The sequence below is a fragment of the Antechinus flavipes genome, chromosome 5 (assembly GCF_016432865.1).
Source record: "Antechinus flavipes isolate AdamAnt ecotype Samford, QLD, Australia chromosome 5, AdamAnt_v2, whole genome shotgun sequence".
Lineage (NCBI taxonomy): Eukaryota > Metazoa > Chordata > Mammalia > Dasyuromorphia > Dasyuridae > Antechinus > Antechinus flavipes.
Window position 1 is genome coordinate 115,207,779 of NC_067402.1, and position 14,797 is coordinate 115,222,575.

Sequence of the window (14,797 nt, forward strand, 5' to 3'; positions counted from 1 at the left end):
TACACACTCTCTAGTTGATAAAGCAGGGGTTTTCTCTTTGATCATCAGATCCCTACAGCCTAACATGGGGCTTAAGAGATTCTGAGGATTGAAAATGTCATCCTTATCCAGAAAGAATTATGGAGACTGAATGTAGATTAACACATACTATTTTCACCTTTTTTATTTCTCGTGGTTTTTCCCTTTTATTCTGATTTTTCTCTCCCAACTTGACTCATGGAAATATGTAAAAAAAGAATTAAAATGTACATCTGAGTGGAGAAAATAAAAATAAGAAAAACTAAAAGAAAAATTAATTTTAAAAAAAGCAAGATGTAGTTATGATATATAACTTTCAGTTGGAAAATTAAGTTGTCTTTGGCCACATATAGCTGCTTCAATGAACCATAAACTTATCATAATTTAAATCAGATTTGGCCTTATGTAACCAAAATCACTTGGTGCAAAGGAAGTAAAACATAGGTTCCCTAAATGAAATTTAATATTTATCATTAATTCTGTGATGGTAAAAATATGGTGTACTCTGAAACTTCACTTATTAAATCTTGCCCTTTTTTAAAAAGTCTTATTCAGATCATCCTTGATGTGTATATAAAAAGATTCTCATAAAAATTTTGTTATAGACATGTGACTAGCGGATCTAGAAACAATTGGGTTCTAAAAACAAAGGTCATTAATAAAATTTAAATAAATCAGCACTGAAGCCACTGGAAAGGTAGATCATCTTTATTGCAATAATTTTTTTTTTTTTAAGTTGAAGCCACATGGTGGCTTATCGCTATGTTCATCTAGTGTCTCCCTGCAGGGAAGGAACAGGAAAAAAAGCAACCAGAATAAAAAAAAAATTATCTATTCTAGGAACAGGAAATCAAAACAGTTACCCCTCCTCCAACTGTTGCCCAGACCTGGGGAGAGAAGTCCTTTTTAAAGTCAATCAGAACAGTGAGCTTCAGCGGCAACCAAGTTTTAGTCAACCACCATTTTAAAGAGCAAAATTCTCCCTATTATTCTCCATCCCCAGGAAGGGCAATGTCCAGAAAACTTTTCTTGACCTCTCCTAAGTCAGGCAATGCTCTCTCTGTACTGGCTTTACTCCCAAGAGAGGTCCCTGGCTTCCTTCCCAAGTGAAAGCCCAGCTACTCCTGCTCACAATAGACAGTCTGTAATTGCTTCTCTCAGAAAACATTTCTGTCTATACTCCACTACTGATCCCCTCCAATCACATCACAAATAAGAAAGGGGGTGGGAGCTGGAAGGAGTACAGGGCATGAGTTTCAAGGGATATCTTTATGTAATATCTTCTCCCAAAGCAGTCCCAAGATTTGATGAAGGCAGTGCAGGAGTCCTTAAACCCTTTTGTGACATGAATCCACTATTCTAGTAAAAACTATGGGCCCTTCTCAGGACAACATTTTTTTTCTTTTATTTATTTATTTATTTATTTTTAATTATAGCTTTTTATTTACAAAACTACATGCATGGGTAAGTTTTCAACAGTGACCCTTGCAAAAGCTTCTGTTTCAAATTTTCCCCTCTTCCTCACCCCTTCAGATCTGGCAGGTAGTCCAACAAAATTAAATGTTAAAAATAGATGTTAAATCCAACATGTATACATATTTATACAGTTATCTTGCTGCACAAGAAAAATCAGATCAAGAAGGAAGAAAAAAAAACTGCAAAAGAAAAGAAAATGCAAACAAACAAGAGAGAGAATGAGAATGCTATAATGTGGTCCACGCTCAGTTTCCACAGTCCTGTCTCTGAGTGTAGATGGCTCTCTTCATCGCTGAACAATTGGAACTGGTTTGAATCCTCTCATTGTTGAAGAGAGCCACGTCCACCAGAACTGATCATCGTATAGTCTTGTTGTTGCTGTGTATAATGATTCTGGTCCTGCTCATTTCACTGAGCATCAGTTCATGTAGGTCTCTCCAAGCCTCTCTGTATTCATCCTGCTGGTCATTTCTTACAGAACAATAATATTCCATAACATTCATATACCACAATTTATTCAGCCATTCTCCAATTGATGGGTATCCATTCAGTTTCCAGTTTCTGGCCACTACAAAAAGGGCTGCCACAAACATTTCTGCATATGTGGGGTCCCTTTTCCTTCTTTAATATTTCTTTGGAACATAAACCTAGTAGAAACACTGTTGGATTCAGTTCCATCAACAATTTATCAGTGATCCAGTATTCCCACATCCCCTCCAACATTTGTCATTATCATTTCCTGTCATTCTAGCCAATCTGACAGGTGTGTAGTGGTATCTCAAGAGTTGTCTTAATTTGCATTTCTCCGATCAATAGTGATTTGGTGCATCTTTTCATATGATTACAAATAATTTCAGTTTCCTCACCTGAAAATTGTCTGTTCGTATTCAGGATATCATTTTTAAATAATTAAAGTAAATGGTAACTGCCAGTTAGAAACTAGTAAAAATGAAATAAAGACGAATTTTTTTCCCATCCAAGTTCACCAACTTGGATGAAATCTGTCCATGGAGCTTGGGTTAAGACACCTTGCCACAGAGAACTGATCTCTTCTCCATCTATCCAGAGCAAGACGGAACAGTCAAAAGTTGATGACTTTAAGGTCAGGAAAGCTTCCACATACTAGACTGTTCCTTTGTACTGCATAGGCTGGACGCCAGCCTCCATCTAGATTCCTGGAACACAATCTGATGATGTTCAATATGGGTTCAAATCAGGTTCTTGGAACAATGTCACCTTTAGATGAAAGTCATCATAAGTATGGTCTCACAGCTTTGGTTGGAAGTAGGCGTTCTTTAGGCAGTCTCTTGGGTGGATTCGCACTGACAGTTTGGCCCCTCTTGGGCCAGTGGCTACGGAAGGGATAACCTTCTATTAATACCTCGATGGATTCCATCAGCCTAATGAAGATAGAGAGGAATGAGAGCAGCATACCCAGCAAGTAGAGGTTCAGCACGTTTTTCATGATGGGAAGGCTCTTAATGTGGACAAGAGCTTGGGCACCTGATCCTTCAGATCCTGGAAAAGAAAGGACAGTGAGAACTAAGAACCACTCTGTTATTTGTATTGGTCATATAATAAAGGTACCTACAGACTCCTGCTCAGTATCATATTTCTAATTAAAATAAAATGCAAAAGATGCTGAAAAAAACCAATTATATTGAAATAAAGATGATGTAATTGGTCTTCCCTGTAGTGTTCTTTTTTAATATATAATCACTTTCTGGGAGCAGGTTTCTTGGGGGGCTTCTGGAGGCAGCCTTCATTTCAATTCAAAGTAATCACCTCAAATGCAGCCAGCTGTTAAAATTCCAGGCCTTTATTGTCTCTTCCAAAACAGCCCGGTTAACTTTCTCAGACGCCTATCTTTCTCCTTGGTTCCAAGAGCTCTTGTTGCTTGTCCTTTAGCTCTACCTCTGCCAGCTTCATTCAGTCTCTCTTCTTCCAAATCCTTCATTCTGCCCGACTGCAATCTCTGGCTTCTCAATCTCCCCAACTGACTCCTGGCTGAGGATCCAAGAGCTTCTTATATATGATCTCTTAAAGCTGTGAACTCAAAGGTTGACTCCTACTCCAAGAGTGGGATTTTGAGTTCTTGACTTGTGAATCTCCCCAAATTGTGAATCTTGAATGCTAATGTGTGAACTAATGTGTGAACTCTTAAAAGTGTGAACTTAAGTACAAAAGCATTGTTTCTATGAATTCCAGTGAGTTAGCACTTTGTTTCAAGACCTGGCCCATAACACTTCCCATCCAAATTATGGACACTTCCTCTCCCCAAAAATTGTATTAAGGCAAATTTTGGACCCTACATCAATAGCCCCTAATGTAGAGGCTGCAGAGAAAGCACTAAGAAAAAGGTTAAACATTATGGGAAATTAATCTCTCCCACAGGGGCAACAAGGACCCTTCACATTTCTATTCTCTGGATCTAGGGAGCCTAAATTCAAGGGTTATTTAGATCATAAAGTACAAAGAGGGTTAGGGAGTTTAACATACTAATAATCCCTTAATCCTCCATTAAAGTCTTATTTCATGGGGGTTCTACTTGGAGGTGACCCTGGGTTCCAGAAAGGTACAGGGAACTACCTGGGACCAGGGACTTGCCCCTTCTTTGCACCCCCAGCATTTGGCACAGTGCCTAGCACATAAAAGATGCTTAATAAAAGCTTGTTAACTGGCCAATCTAGAAAGGCTAGTTTATTGAACTAGTTAATAGTTAACATTTATAGAGTGGCTCAACTTATATCAGATTGCTTGCTATAGTGGAAAGGGGAGAAAGGAAAGTAAGTAAGGCAGGGAGAAAAATTTGGAACACAAAGTCTTGCAAAAATGATTTTTTAAAAATAATCTTTACATGTATTTGGAAAAATCAAATACCATTGAGGGAAAAAAAACCATTTATAGAAGTGCTTTATGTTTGCAGAAATGCTTTATATATGTCATCTCATTATTTCTTCTAATAACACTGTGAGGTAGGTAGTATAAATAATTTTTCATTATCCCCTGAATTTTTCTAGAGGGAAACAAAGATTTAAATAGTATTCCTACTATGACCACCATCATAGTATGATATGGTAAAAGATAGAGGACCTGCCTTGAAACCAGGAAGCTGTTAAGTCTTGCTTAGGACACATTCTGATTGTATGATCCTAGACAAGTCACTTCACTGTTAAGACTTCAAGTTTCAGAGAATGTCCTAATCTTAGACGTTTCCTTACCTTAGAGTTCCCTGTCAATACTAGGAAAACAGCAGTCCACATCCTTTGCCCTATATTCTCTCTCTTCCCATTTCTATAGGACTGAAAATTTAGAAACCTTGAAGGTTGGGACTATTTGTGTATCTGTAGCTCCAGAGGTATTATGTTCATGGTCACATAGCTAAGAAACGAGTCAGAAGCCTAAGGTTTATATGTGGACTCCAGATCCAACTATCTAAAATAAAGATGAAACTTGAATTTGAGACTTACAAGTCTCAACCACTCATTTTTGGGGAGAGGGAAAGAGGCTAATAAGTGGCTGATCACTATTACTAGGGCAGTGATGTAGTAGGAAGATGGGGTTAATAGTAGGTAAGCTTCTCAAAGCTCCCCACCCCCATTACACTAATTAAAGCTTTATTTTGGCTCTTGTCCTAGAAAGGCTCTCATTACCACCTGCCTGGATAGCTATGATGGCCTCAGGCTGATAGTAACATACTGCAGAAGCCAAGAGGTACATGAGGGACTCAGAAAAAGAAGGAAGAGCGCATCTTTCAGGTTGAAACCACGGCCAGCTGTACCAGCAAAAACTTATCCATCAACATCAGATCAGATAACCACCAAGAAATCAAAGGAGATAAAGGAAGACTCTGGAAGGAAAATGATGGTGATGATAATAAATAAACATTTATTAGATTAAAAAAAAAGAAACCTATTGAGAAACTACAGCAAGTTTTTTCTTCTATCCCAGAACTACAAAAAAAAGTCATGCAATAGGAAATCATCAACACTAGTATCAGCAAACAAGCCTGAAGCTTCCCAACTGAACCAGAAATTGATATAGATCAAACTGAAATGAATGATTCCCCAAGACAGCAAGAAATAGGACAAAATCTGTTCTGTAAGAAATGACCAGCAGGATGAATACAGAGGGGCTTGGAGAGATTTACATGAACTGATGCTAAATAAAATGAACAGAACCAGGAGATCATTATACACTTCAACAACGATACTGTATGAGGATATATTCTGATGGAAGTGGATTTCTTTGACAAAGAGACCTAACTCAGTTTCAATTGATAAATGATGGACAGAAGCAGCTACATCCAAAGAAAGAACACTGGGAAATGAATGTGAATTATTTGTATTTTTGTTTTTCTTCCCGGGGTTATTTTTACTTTCTGAATCCAATTGTCCCTGTGCAAAAAGAGAACTGTTCGGTTCTGCAAACATATATTGTATCTAGGATATACTGCAACACATCTAACACATAGGACAGCTTGCCATCTAGGGGAGGGGGTGAAGGGAGGGAGGGGAAAAATTGGAACAGAAGCGAGTGCAAGGGATAATGTAAAAAAATTACCCTGGGGGGCAGCTAGGTGGCGCAGTGGATAGAGCACCAGCCCTGAAGTCAGGAGGACCTGAGTTCAAATTGGATCTCAGACACTGTCTAGCTGTGTGACCCTGGGCAAGTCACTTAACCCCAATTGCCTCAGCAAAAAAAAAAAAAATTACCCTGGCATGGATTCTGTCAATATAAAGTTATTATAAAATAAAATAAATATATATATATAAAAGAAAGAAATAGGACAAAATCAAAAGACTGTAGGGAAAAAAAGTAAATGAGACAGTTGATATAAAAAAAAATTGACTAGTAAAAAGTTCAAAATTCTTGAGCTCCATGAAAACCAAGTTTAAAAAAAGATAAAAGCACTTTAACATACTTTACATGTATTGGTCAACCTGCCATCTGGGGGAGGGTGTGGGGGGAAGGAGGGGAAAAATTGAAACAAAAGGTTTTGCAATTATCAATGCTGAAAAACTACCCATGCATGTGTCTTGTAAATAAAAAGCTATAGTTAGAAAAAAAAAAAAGATAAAAGCTTGGGTACTTTATTTCAAGGTGCATCACTCCCCTACACACACAAAAAAAGGGAGAACAATGGAAACAGTTTATTTTTTTTAAAGCCCAGATGAAAACTGAAGGAAGATCAGAAGAACAGATAAACAGGGTAGCTTGGAAAATAACATGTGACATTTGTCATATGCTTTTTAAAATGCCAATGAATATATAGATCATAGCAGGCATCTGTAAGCTATCCCACAATTTTTGCAATGGAGCTATGTATTATATGTTAGTATCCTCGAAAGTTAGATGTTACCTATAGAATTACTCTTATCAATGTGGGGGCAGTTAAGTAGTACAATAGATAGAAACACAAGGCCTAAAGTCCTGAGTTCAGATCTAGCCTCAGTACTTATTGTCTGTGCAACTCTAGACAAGACACTTTACCCTGTTTGCCTCAGTTTCCTGCTATATTAAATGAGCTAAAGAAGGAAATGGCAAATCACTCCAGTATCTATGCCAAGAAAACCTCAATTAGGGTAGATGGAAATGTCAGACACGACTGGAAAAAGAAAATTAAACAACTTAATCAGTGTGGTCTGAGGGAAAAAAAAAAACAGAAGAGATACTGTCTATTCTCTTATGAGCCATGTAATTGTAGAAGAATTGCTTAAGATTCTCAGTTTCTTCATCTGTCAAATGGGAATATAGTGCCTCCCTCACAGAGTGGTTGTTTTAAAGATCAAATGATAGAGCCTATGTGAAAAAGCATTTTGCAAGTCTTAAAGGATTTCTGGAACAATGGTAAAGTGAAGTGGATTTGCAGTCAGAAAATCTGGATTCAAATCTCAACTTTGAAGTTTACAACTTCGGGCACCCCAATCAAGTATTGCATTCTTTGGGATTTTGGTTTCGTCATCTGAGATTCAATCAAATGACCTCTAAGGTTCTTCCAGTTTATAATTATGTACCTTTTGCTCATTCGGATAATGTTCCCCACTCAGTCACTTTTACCATTAAGTTTTCCTTGATCAGAATCAGCAAAATATTTTGTATCTCTCCCAATAATAATAAAATAATAGAATAATAGCTCAGTGGATAGAGTACTGGAGCTGAAGTGAGGAAAAACTGAGTTCAAATCCAGTCTCAGACAATTAACTATGGACAAGTGGAAATAACAATAGCACCCATCTTGTAGAGTTGTTATAAGGATGAAATGAGATAATATTTGTTAAAAGAGCTTAGCAGAGTGCCTGACCCATAGCAGGCACTTCATAAACGCTAGTTTCCTTAATAACAATTGCTCATATTTATGTACTTTTTAATCATGTTCAATCATGAAGACTCATCTTCCCGAGTATAAATCCAGCCAAGACATTTACTAGTTGGATGACTATTTACTTAACTTTGTTGTCCTCAGTTTCCTCATCTGTAAGATGAGTTGGAGAAAGAAATAACAAATTACTTGAGTATTTTTGCCAAGAAAAAAGTCACAACACAACTGAACAAAAAGTACACACACACACACACACACACACACACACACACACTTCTAATATTTTATCTGATTCTCACAAAACCCGAGGAGGTAAGTACTATTATTTTACACCACTTTATTGATGAAGAAACTGAGGCAGAGATTAAATGATTTAATCAGTGTCATATAACTAGTTAAGTGACTAAAGCTATATTTGATCTCAATTCTTCTTGACTCCAGGTATAGAGCTCTGTCTACTTCACAACGGAATCAGGTTAATAGTGGGGACTAGACTTTAGAGGGTCCACCTAGTCAATCTACTGATAAACAAAATACTAAGTGCTTACAATATTTCAGGAACATCCATCCACAATCACCCACAACCACTCACCCATAGCCACTTCTCCCTGCTCTATAAAAGCAACAAATCCCTGCCCTCAAACAAGTGAAATTCTGATGGTAGAAGATAATATAATACATTATATAGAGAGAAATACAAAGTAACATTAGAGGAAAAAACTGTTAACAACTGGGAAGGGGAGGGGGAGACTACCAAGAAAGGCCACTCCTTTGTTTTCAAAGAAAAGCTGAGATCCAAAGAGGAAGAGACAGAGAGGAAGAAGGGAGGGAGAAGAGAGAAAGACAGGAAGAAAAGAAAAAAGAGAAAGAGAAATAGAGAGTGAGTGAGTGAGAGAGAGAAGAGGGAAGAAAGAGAAGAGGAAAGGGAGAGAAAAAGAGAGATGGTGAAAAAGAAAAGAGGAACAAAGGAAGAAAAAAGGAGCAAAAGAAGGAAGGGAAGAAGGAATACCAAAGATAATACTGATTATAGACTTCAATTAAAGCCAGCTTTGGCAGTAGGCTTTCAAAGCAACATGACAGTTATTTGTGAGTGTAAGTATTGGTCTAGCTAATAGATAAGATTGCTTTCATTTCTAAAGCTAAGAGTCTCTATCTATCTATCTCTTCTCTATTATGTACTATACAAACTCTGGGAATGTACAAACCACCTTTTAATCCTTTTATCCTTTGGGGAGACCTAGCAGGTAGTTGATTTTTCAATAAATAAAGAATCATAGCCTCGGAGTCAGGAGGCAGATTCTAGTTCTCTTTGAGACAAATCATCTCAAGTTCCCCGGTAAAATGGGAATATTCTCTCTTCTACTTTGCTTAGAAGATTGCCATTAAAGAGTGAAGTCTGACAATTCTACCTAAATTAATCTACTCATTCAGTGTCATATGAATCAAACTGCCAAGAAACTACAGAGCTAGAAAAAATAACAGAGTTCATCTGAAAGAACAAAAAGTCAAGAATTTCAAAAGAATTAATAAAAAAATGCAAATGGCGATGGCCTACTGTACCAGATCTAAAATTATATTATAAAGCAATGGTCATTAAAGCCATTTGATACTGGCCAAAAAATAGAGTAATTAATCAGTGGAATAGATTATAGTAATTTAGTGTTTGATAAACCCAAAGACCCCAACTTCTAGAATAAGAACTCACATTTTGATAAAAAATTGCTGGGGAAATTGGAAAATAATATAGCAGAAACTAGGTGTTGATCAACACCTAACATACCAAGGTAAGGTCAAAATGGGTTCATGATTTAGATATAGAGCCATAATATAAGCAAATCAGAACAACAAAGGGATAGTTTATCTCTCAGCTCTGTGGAGAAGGAAAGAATTTATGGCCAAAGAAGAACTGGAGTACAGCATGAAATGCAAAATGGATAATTTTGGATTATATTAAACTGATCAGCGAAATGCAAATTAAGACAACTCTGAGGCATCACTACAAACCTCTCAGATTGGCTAAAATGACAGTTAAAGATAATGATAAATGCAGGAGGGATGTGGGGAAATTGAGATGCTAATATATTGTTGGTGGAGTTTGATAAGATCCAGCCATTCTGGAGAGCAATTTGGAACTATGCCCAAGGGCTACCAAACTGTGCATACCCTTTGATCCAACATGTCTACTGGGCCTGTATTCCAAAGAGATAATAAAAATGGGAAATGGATCCACATGTGCAAAACTGTTTGTGATAGTCCTTTTTGTGATGGTAGGGAACTTTAGACAGAGCGGATGCCTATCAATAAGGGAATGGTTGAACAAGTTATGGTATATTAATATTCTATAATTATTGTTATAAGAACCGATCAGCAGGATGATTTCAGAGATGCCTGGAAAGACTTACATGAACTAAGCAAGTAGAACCAAGAGGACACTACACAAAAACAAGATTATGTGATGAACAATTCTGATGGATGTGAATCTTTTCAACACTGAGGTGATTCAAACCAGTTCTAAAAGACTTGTGGTAAAGAGAGACATCTGCACCCAGAGAGGACTGTGGGAACTGAGTGTTGATCATAACATTATATTTTCACTTTTTTGTTGATATTTGCTTGCTTTTTGTTGGTTTTTTTCTTATCCCCCAACCCCCTTTTGATCTGATTTTACTTGTGCAATATAATAAATGTGGAAATATGTATAGAATTATCTATGTTTAACCTATATTGGTTTACTTGCTGTCTAGGGGAGGGGCAGAGGAAAAGGAGGGTAAAAAATTTGGAACACAGGGTTTTGCAAGAGTGAATGTTGAAAACTATCTTGGTATGTATTTTGAAAATAAAAAGCTATTTTTTAAAAAAAAGTTTTCTAAAAATTAACATATATAAACAATACATAAATTTATATAACAAAGTCAGCAGTTACTTATGTAAACAAAAATTGATCACTATCACTTAATCCTTTGAAAACATTTTACATGATTTTATTTGATCCTCATGACTTAACCAATGGAGGACCCTCCCACATTATCCCTATTCCATAGCTGAAGACTGAGGCTCAGAACTAAGGCCCAATGTGGCAGAGCTGGTTCTCCAAGTCCAAAACTTTTGTCACTGTAGCAATGTTAAAAATGTTAAATGTAAAACCAATGTTTAAAAAAAAGAGCTTCATTCATATTTATGGAGAGTCATGGTACTAAAAAAGAATATCAGAGTCCACACTAATGTGCCTCAAGTTTTATTAGGTGTAAAATAGAGATAACCCTATAAGAAAAGTTTCCTCAAATGTCATAAAAGTATAAATTACTTCCCACTTTTGAGAGCTGAGGACATTTGTCCTCACTTTAAAAAGTGTCTTTTTTTAAAAAATCTATCTCTAATCCCCTTACTAAAACTCAGAGATCCAATAACTCAATCCCACTTAAAGAGCCAGCATAACTCTCCATCTTGGACTAATTCTCAAGGTAGTTACTATTAGTTATGGTAAAAGTCTTAGCCCTTTCCGACATTACAAACAGGCACTATTACAGGGCTTGCTTCTGGCAGCCAGGTGCATAGGGAAAACCGAGTTCAAATTAGCCTTTGACACACCTAACAGGTCACTTTATCTACCTCAGTTTCTCCAACTGCGAAATGGAAATAATAAAAATAAACACTATTTAAAAAAATAAACCACATGCCTCACAGTTTATTTGTGACAATCAAATGAGATATCTGTAAAGCTGTTAGCACAGTGCCCGGTATAAAGTAGGTGCTTCATAAATTCTTGTCCCTTTCCTCCCTTTCCTTCCATGTGCCTTTAAAAAAAAAAAAAAAAAGGCAGGAGAACATAACTTAGGGAAAAACTTTGGGAAACAGAGAGACCCCCGAGAAGTGGGAGTAAAGATCACGGATTTGGACTCGGAAGCCTTGAGTTCTTTCTACTTAAGTGCCCCTAAAAAATCGTGAGCCTCATTATTCTCATTAGAAAAGTGAAGAAACTGGACTAAATGTTGGCTAGGTTTTCAGGCGCTCAGATTGAAAGGTTGGAGTCTGAGTCCACAAGAACCTCAAGTCCACGTCCTCATCCATGCAGGGAGTCCGCGGGAGGGGGCAAACAGCTTTTCCCGCCGCAAGCAGCACAGAGGAAAGGTCACAGAGGCTCCACCAGCCCGAGCCCCATCTCAGAGCGGAGGGGAGGGCACATCCCGGACCCAGGCCGGGAGAACGTGGCTTACCGAGATGGGGCGGGGGACAATTCTAAGCCGATCGGCCCCGGCCTTGACGCTGCTTTCGCCCTCTGGTAGGTACTTACTGTGATTATGGAACCGAGGGAGACTCGGAGGCTGGCGAGCTGGGGTCGCGGGCCGCGTGCTCAGGGACTAAGCAGCTCCAGGAGTGATCTTCAGCAACTGCAAGTAGTTTCACCGCGTCCTAGCCCTAGAATCCAGCAGATTTATAGCTTCCCCGCTTTAGTCCCGCCTCTTAAAGGAATATAGCTCAGGCTCTTATACACCGCACTCCCAGGTTTAGCCTAGAGTGGCCAATGTGTTTGTTAGCATGGACAGAAGGAAAGGGTGGGATAGGGTACGATAAGGTGGGTGCAAGAGGAAGCCCCCACCCCCGAAACTTTTTTTCTGGAGGCCCAGAGATTAAGGAGACTGCTCCTCCAGTCCCGAAAAGGGAGAGATGAGAGAAAAATAGGAGGATATCCACCTAGAGAAATGGAGGGACAAAAAGAGAGAAACATGCAGAAGAGACTGTGACTGAGGGAGACAAGTGACAGAAAATCAAAAACAGGCATAGAAGGAAGAGACAATAACAGGGAGATAGATGAGTAGTCAGAGAATAGAGTTACTGATAGACGTCATGAGGAAGTCAAAGAAAGACAAAAGAAAGATAGTGGGAGACAGAGACTGAGAGTCGAGGTTTTATAATATGGTGGTCTCCAAGTGTAGGAAAATTGAGGGGCAGTCAGGCAAATTTCCTTGAGATCCTGGGAGGGCGAACTCGGAGAGCATGGCAGTCTCTTCCGAACTGCTTCTTAAAGAACACGATCTAGATCTACTTATTTAGCTAACAATTTATGTCATATTTTAGGTTTTACAGATCAATTTACATATATATTCTTGTATCACTCTTCTTCCAAGGCTCTACCAAGTCCCAACTTTAGGCTTTTGGGACAGGTTTGTTCTTTAATATTCCCCATGGCACTTTTTCCTTGGGTCCTCCATTACTAGCCACCACTTTTCATTATATCTCTAAGACATTAGCTTCTTGACTGCTGGCTTTCTTTTTTTCTTTTTTTTTAACCTTTGTATGCCCAGGGTTTTGCTTAATAAACATTTGTTGAACGGAATCCCTTTGAGTTGCTCTGATGCCATTTTGACCTAATCCAGCAAGCAAGGCAGCCAAGCATCTCAGAAGGCTGTTAGTATATGGAGACTTATATCCAATATATGGAGACATATATCCGATATATGGAGACAAACATCCTCCCAGAGTTTGCTTCTATAGAGGGATATAGCATTGTTTGGTGGTGTTGGTTCTTCTTGATCAAGATATTGAAATGGTTTGCCATTTCCTTATCTAGTTCATTTTACAGATGAGGAAACTGAGGCAAATAGGGTTAAGTGACTTGCCCCAAAGTTACAAACCAAACAAGTGTCTCAGGTCAAATTTGAACTCAGGCCAATGAGTCTTTCTAAGTCGAGGCCTGGTATTTTATCTATCCCACCACCCAGCTGCCTGACACAACATAAACAAAATGGTAATTAGAAGTAGGGATGGCTCAGAAGGAATCCAAAAAAGCCTCATTCTCCTCAAGATAAGTTCTGAAGGAAACTAGGGGTTCTAAGAGGCAGATTGAGGTGGGGAAGTCAAGGTGAAGAGGCTTCTCTGAGGAGCATCCTAAGTTTTAGATCTGGAAAGGACCTTAAAGATCACCATGTCCATTCCTCTAGTTTAAAAGATACTGAAATAAAGAAGAAATGATTTATTTAGGCTCACATAACTTGTCAGAGACAAGGTTTGAATTGGGTCTGAGTTCTGGTCTCTCACCTCTACCCACTTCACAGTGCTACAAGAAAGGAAGAGCTTCCAGGGTGCCTTCCAACTCCACAATCTATGATTCCTGACAGGATTTCATCTAATCTCTCTCTAAAGACTTCCAATGATCAATTCACTGTTTCTCAAGGTATTACCATCACCATTTTATAGATGAGGAAACTGAGGCACAGAGCAGCTAAAGTGACCTGCTCAGAGTAAAAAATTATGAGGTAGAAGAGTCCAGATCCAAACCCAGGTTTTCTGACTCCAAAAGCAGCATTCTTTTAACTATGTGCTCCCTGGTTGCCTTTCTCTGAGGCATCATTGTCTTAGTAGGGAGAAGGACTAGGGTTCTCTAGAATTTTGCCAGTGAAATGGAAATTCTGTTCTAGCCCATAAAGCTAGGAAAGCATCAAGATCTCCTTAGCATGGGTTGTTTGTCTATAATCTGAGAACCCATCCAGCTGAACTGGGAGAGTTTCAGAGTGTTCCCAATGGATCTTTCATGTGTCATAAGGGATCAGGGCTCTTATACCTTTTCAAATTATATTAAAATATTTAAATATTGATAAAACGTATATAAATATAAACTCTTGGGAGGAGTTTCCTCCATTTTAAAGAGGGAAAATGGATCCAGAGACCAAAAAGTTTAAGAACTGTTGGATCCTTAAGGACCCTTCCAGCTTGAACTGCTTGGGAACAGATGCAGTGTAGAATAAATCCTTATCTAAAGAATCCAGTCAGAAATAAAATTTGTCATATTATTTGGCCAGTTGATAGTTCTGTTCCCACCAGTCCTGGGAAGGGAGAAAGCTTGGGAGTATCTACAGCCTGATCTCCTGCCGGTCAGGGCTGTAACAGGCCTGGGGCTAGGGAGAAGCCCAATTAACTGCATCTCGACCTTTCCCCTACTTTTCTGTACTCTGTATTGTCAGATTGGGGAGGAGACTGAGAGAA

General features: G+C 38.4%; 1 long non-coding RNA gene across 1 annotated transcript; it reads right to left on the reverse strand.

The window, feature by feature from the left end:
• Positions 1-710: 710 nt before the first annotated feature.
• On the reverse strand, positions 711-12,758 carry LOC127537886 (uncharacterized). The gene is made up of 2 exons (XR_007947633.1): positions 12,108-12,758; positions 711-3,012 (listed from the first exon to the last, which is right to left on the reverse strand). It is a non-coding gene; the product is annotated as an uncharacterized LOC127537886 (long non-coding RNA).
• Positions 12,759-14,797: the final 2,039 nt, after the last annotated feature.